The following is a 6,000-nucleotide window of genomic DNA, read 5'->3' on the forward strand; positions in this document are numbered from 1 at the left end:
TTCATTATAACATTGATGGGATGCCATAGGTCCTTAACTTTTGTTTATATCAATTAGCCTGTGTTAAAATTGGTTTCATTATACAATATTTTACTTAAAGTTGCAGAACCTGTTGATGGCATTAAGTAAGGACTTACTGTAATTTGTCATAGCAGCCCAAACTGAGACAGTCCTGGAATTTCCATTACAGATTAGGAAACTCAGGTTCAAGGTCATACGACTAGTAAGCGATAGAGCAGAAATTCAGGCCAGTTCTGGGTTGCTCAAAGGCCAGTATGTTAACCCTTGCAGATTCAAAGTTACTAAGTGGAGGCAATAGCAAATGTTTGCTTTTTTGGAGAAAGTTTGAGAAAGGATGGCAGGTTAGCAGACTAGACTGCCACAAAATATGCCACTTTGGCATAAAGATCATCTTGAGCTGAAGGCAGTTGAAAAGAAGTAGATAGAAGGGAAACTTTCTGCTTTCCCCCCGTTTGCCTGAAAGTAGGACAGACGTTTGTAAAGGCGCCCCCCTTCCTCTCTCTGCCAGGAAGGACAGAAATTAATCACTGGAAAAGACTTTAGGCCCTTACAGTCCCAGAGATGGCCCAGAGGAACCTGCATAACCAACTTTACTAACTGTCCCTTAGCTTCCACTAGTTTCCTCACATGTTTGCTTTTACACAATTTACCGTCCTAGAAACTCAAAGTCCTTTTTACTCGAGATCTTGTCACATCTTTAAAAAGTTACTGTTCTTTTGTTCTACATAAGCCCAAGTTCTAACCGCTCCTTTGAGTTACGTGTTAGAGGTACACCCATGTGTATGTGTAGTGCATATGCTAATAAACGTGTTTGCTTTTCTCTTGTTAATCTGTAGTTAGTCTAATTACAGGATCGCAGCCTCAGAGCTTAGGATGGGTAGAAGGAAAAAAGTTTTTGCTACCTTTTGGGATGAATGCCAGAGAGGGAAGTAGGGTCCCAGGAAGCTCTTTTCAGTATGGGCAGTCTGCGTCAGAAGGTAGGAGGAAAGTCCCCAAGGAAGGCAAGGCCTTCGTGCTAGAGAAATCAAGGACAGATGATGAGCAAAGTACTTAGTTTTGCTCTTGACACGTGTGGATGTGGACTAGTTTGCTTTGTCGGCTATTTTGAGAATTTAGGTATCTGAGTTAGTTGAGATAGACTGCCAGGTGAGGGGAGCTGAAAAGCAGAATTTGATGGCAGAATGAAGTATTATTTACTTTACTTCAATTTTCCACTTCTAAATAATTAGGTAACGTAAAAAAATAAATTATAAAATTAAGCCACTACATAGAAAAGAATGACATTCTGACACATGCTACAACACGGAAGAACCTTGAAAACATTACATCAAGTGAGATAAGCTAGACAAAACAACAAATGCAAGGCCTGTCCAGAAAGTAGCCAACCATGTACTATGAAAACTAGAGACATTTATTGAAGAAGATACAAGGTACAAGACACATCGGACACAGGACAATGATGCCTCAGTCCCCTTCAAAGGAGGACCTTGGGACCTCACACAACTCTCCCAGCATCTCTTCCACTGTTTAAAACACTCTGCAAAGTCCTTTGTTGGAATTGTCATCAGCTTCCCTGTCATATTTTCCTGAACCTCATTAACAGTCTGAAATCTCTTCCCTTTCAAAGGTGATTTTAGTTTTGGGAAAAGCCAGTAGTTTTTGGAATCCCCATATCAGCTTCTAGTTCTCACAGTCAGTCACCAATCTTTGTTGATTGCAGCCAGTACACCTTCAACATTCTCAGGTGTTCTGCTTGTTTCAGGCCTTCCAGAAAATGTGGATCACTTTCAACAGATTCTCCACCACTTTTGAAGCATTTTACCACACTTTTATTTGTCCTACACTCATTGCGCCGACCCTGAAAGCCTTCTGACTCATCCAAATGGTTTCCATGGAGGAATGTTCAAGCTTAATGCAAAATTTCATGCAGATACATTGCTCTACTTGCTCAGACATTTTGAATGCGATGACCACACAGTACACATGCTCACTCAATGGCATCCACTGCCCCCGTGGACTAGTACAGTGAAGTCATCATTGTTCCCCCATGTGCCTTCCAGTCCACTCTTGGCTGCCAGACCACATCGATGTTGCACAAACCGTTCTTCTCATTATATTAACAATGACTGAACTTTTTCTGGACAGACCTTGTATTATTTCACTTACATAACATATCTGAAACTGGGGCACATTCATAGAGATAGAAAGGGATTAGGAGTTACCAGAGGTGGTGGGAGGAGTTATTGCTTAATGGCTATGGAATTTCTGTTTGACGTGGTGAAAAATGATGATGGTTGCATAATGTGAATGTAATTAATGCCACCAAGCTGTACATTTTAAAATGGTTGAAATGGTAAATTTTATGTTATTTGTTATATATCTTTTGCCGCAATTAAATAAAATAGTAAAAAAATATCCATTATTTTGGAATTGATCCTCTGGCTATATTGAGTTGTGCTTTTTTGAGTGGGAGGTTTTGGATTGGTCAGGACAGAAGGTTTTATAAAATACACAAGTTATATTTCCCTAATGAAGCCACCACATTTTCTGCCAAAAAAGTATGAGTATGCAGGGTATTACAAGCATGCATGAGATAAGACACGCCATAATTGCTATTGCATTAGTAGCTTGAATCATACTTCATAAAATCTGATACTAGCCATGCCCTCCTGACCTGAAATACTAAGGATGCCAATACATAGGTGGCTTTAAATAGAGGTTCATTTAAGCATCAGTGGTTGAGACTTGGTGTATATTATACAAATAGCCATGTCCCCATAAACAGTCATGTCCCACACCAGAGTGGGATATTTTTCCTATGCCTTCCCTAATCACTAGTTAGAGGTGCCTCAGAAGCAACCCATATTGTGTAACAAGGAGAAGAAGGCAGAATAAAAATGTGTTTAACCCCCAGACATTGAAGTGTTTGAAACCAAGCTAATTTGGTCTGCTGTTAAATGGTTAAGTCAGTCATGGCAGAGTCAGCATTACCAGCAGGAAAATGGAATGCTTTTTTAGTTCATTTGTGGTGTGTCCACATGTAGGTACTTCTGACACAAAAATGGCTTAATTACAGGCCGTAGAGGGAGCCCACTTTTGTCTTCACTTGAGAATTATCTTCAAATGACAGGACATCACCCAACAGTGTTTTGAATGAATTCAGTCATTGCTGTCAGCATTACGACCTCATCACAGACAACAGGCAGTATAAACAGGGGTGATGTCACTGGTTGATAACATCCATCATTTATATATTTCAACAGTTTGCTGGGCTCTGCAGGGGAGGGGTCAAGTTGAGCAATGATAATAACAGCTAATATTTGGGCAAGGGAGGGACATTTGGGATTCGGGATTATAAATATTTCCAATATTCTAATATTGGCATTAGAAGGTTTAACTGTCCAATTATCTCTTCCAACTGACTGAGATGAGACAAGACATTGAAATGAAGGAATCATTGTGAGCATTTGGTTAAAATAATGAAACAAGGAGGCCATTAGACTGCTGTGGCTCTAATGCCTGGGTAGCTTACATAAGCAAACTGAAACCTAAGCCAGAGTCAACACACTTGAATTGGAGAAAATGAAACTTAAGAACTAATCACAGCCTTGGTCAGGTGGTTCAGCTGGTTGGAGTGCTGTCCCATACACCAAAAGGCTGCAGGTTCCATTGCTGGTCAGGGGACATGCCTAGGTTTTGGGTTCAATCCCCGGTCGGTCAGGGTGCATATAAGAAGCAACTGGTCGATGTTCTTTTCTCACATTGATGTTTCACTCTTCCTTTCTTTCTTTCTAAAAAAGCAAGAAAAACACATCCTTGGGTAAGGATTGAAAGAAAAAAACTAGTCACAAACTACCAACTGGGCTTTTCCAAATAAGGCAATCGCTTAAGCTATGGCCAGTCAACTACTCTCTTTGATATGCTTCCGAGTTTTAGCTAGAAAAAACCTTTCCCTGAGCTCCCGGCAGTGGAGTGTTTAGTTTGGGGCTGCCTGATTTCAATCTAAGTTCGTGCAATAAACTTCAAAATGTTAATGTACCTCAGTTTATTTTTGAACAGTTCATTGTGTGCTTTCCATGAGGTAGACCAGTTCTGTAAAAGCATGATTCTCTAATGGTTAAGCTCAGTTCTCACAGTACATAGTGAGCACATGGATAATTTAACACAAGTGGAAATAAATCAAGATCACTCACACGAGAGCTTGCTCTCCAGGAAGGGAGTCAGCCACCATCACTTGTGTTTGGTAGAAACTCAAAGGCAATCAGAGAGGGGAAGCTTTACAGGCCTACCTTGGAAACAGTGTGGTTCCGTTCCAGACCACCAGAATAAGCGAGTATGGCAATAAAATGAGTTGTAATTTTTTTTTGCTGGTTGTGGATCTTGGCTTCCATATGTAAAAAATATAACTGTGAAGTGTGAAAAAGGGAAGCACAAGACAAAGTATGTCTGTATAGTGAGGGAAAAGTGTGGAGTTTTCCTGGTATGTTGTGTGATTAAAGGTTGTTGGCAGGGGAAGTTGGAGGTGAAATGACTGGAAGTGAAGCATCTGAGTGATTGGTTTGGGGAGCATGTTTGGTTTTCTCTAGTTAGTCCTGGTGTGAGTGTTTATATATCTACTTGTGTGTTGAAGTGTGTATGTCTAAAATAGGGAAGTTGGCAGCCTTTGAGCAAATTCTGACCATTCTGAGCTGGTTGTCTCAAAGGTTGTGGCTTGCTTTCTTATGTGGATCAGAGTTTTATGTTACTTATGGTCTACTCTATAAATAAGTAGACCATGTTTACGTCCATTTGCCCATTAAGTCTCTCACTCATTGAAAAGCTAGCCAGTAGAATGATAGAACTGATTATACAAAGGTATGAGGCATTGGAATTTATATAATCCCAGAGAAAGGAATGACGAAATAAAAATTGATACAATACTGGCTCATGTTTCTTGATTTTAACCTTCAAGATTATTATTATTTTTTGTATTTGATATCTGCTCCTTCTCCTCATTACACCTTGTCAGGTTTTTACCAATCTCTGGCTTTATTGGATTGTAAAATCTTTGTACCCTCCTAAATTGTCACACTTCCCGAGGGTATTGGATGAACATTAAGTGGGTTTATTACAAAATCTTCTAGAATTAAACCAATTTTTAAAAGCCACACAGTTTTTGGGTTTTATTTTCAAATTTTGAATAAAAATTTATCATCTTGTTTAATCTTTGTAAATCTAATGCGATTGTGGTAGTACATTTATTGTGGTAGTACAGTTATCCCCGATGAGAAAACCAAAACAGGTAAAGTGACTTGAGAAGTAACGAGTAAAAGACAGCTAGCTACAGAATAGTTCAGCACTGGCCATACTTACACTTTGGGTTATGAATGAGGAAAGGACAGACAGAGAACTCTGACACACTCCAGTACATTGCAGGCTGTGGGCAAGGCCAATTACTCTTTGCTACTCCTTTATGTTGCTTCTGAATTCTAAATCCTTTCCTGAGGGAGTTCACAGGTGCGGTGGAAAGTGTTCACACGTGTGCTGGTTGGGAATTCAGAAACAGCTTCGCTCCAGGATTTGCTTTTGCTAGTTGTGCTGTTTTGAGCAGTAATTTAGCTTCCCTGGGCTTCCTGTTTCCTCACTTGAAATAGAGCTGAACCAATGTTCTTTGAAGTTTAGATGCTGGTAACTGGTAGCCAATAACTGGAAAAACTGCGTCGCCACTTGAGTTAAACATATTTCAGAGCAGCTGGAGGAGGATCTGGTAGTTTCACATTCTGCAGCGGAAAGATTTTTTTCATCTTGGCGGCTGCTGCTCGCCTCGCACCTGCCTCGGGTTCTCCTCCCGGCCCCAGCAGTTCTCCCGTTGTCATGGAGATTCGGAACGCTCCAGCTGGCCGATTTTCCTCCTGCGGTACGCCCAGCGGAGCACGTGACGACGCACGCGCTCTCCAGGAGGCAACGGCGCCGCGGTGGCTGCCGGGATTGAGGCTTTAG

The sequence above is a fragment of the Phyllostomus hastatus genome, unplaced genomic scaffold (assembly GCF_019186645.2).
Source record: "Phyllostomus hastatus isolate PE091 unplaced genomic scaffold, TTU_PhHast_1.1 phas_scaffold_46, whole genome shotgun sequence".
In the NCBI taxonomy this organism is placed as follows: Eukaryota; Metazoa; Chordata; class Mammalia; order Chiroptera; family Phyllostomidae; genus Phyllostomus; species Phyllostomus hastatus.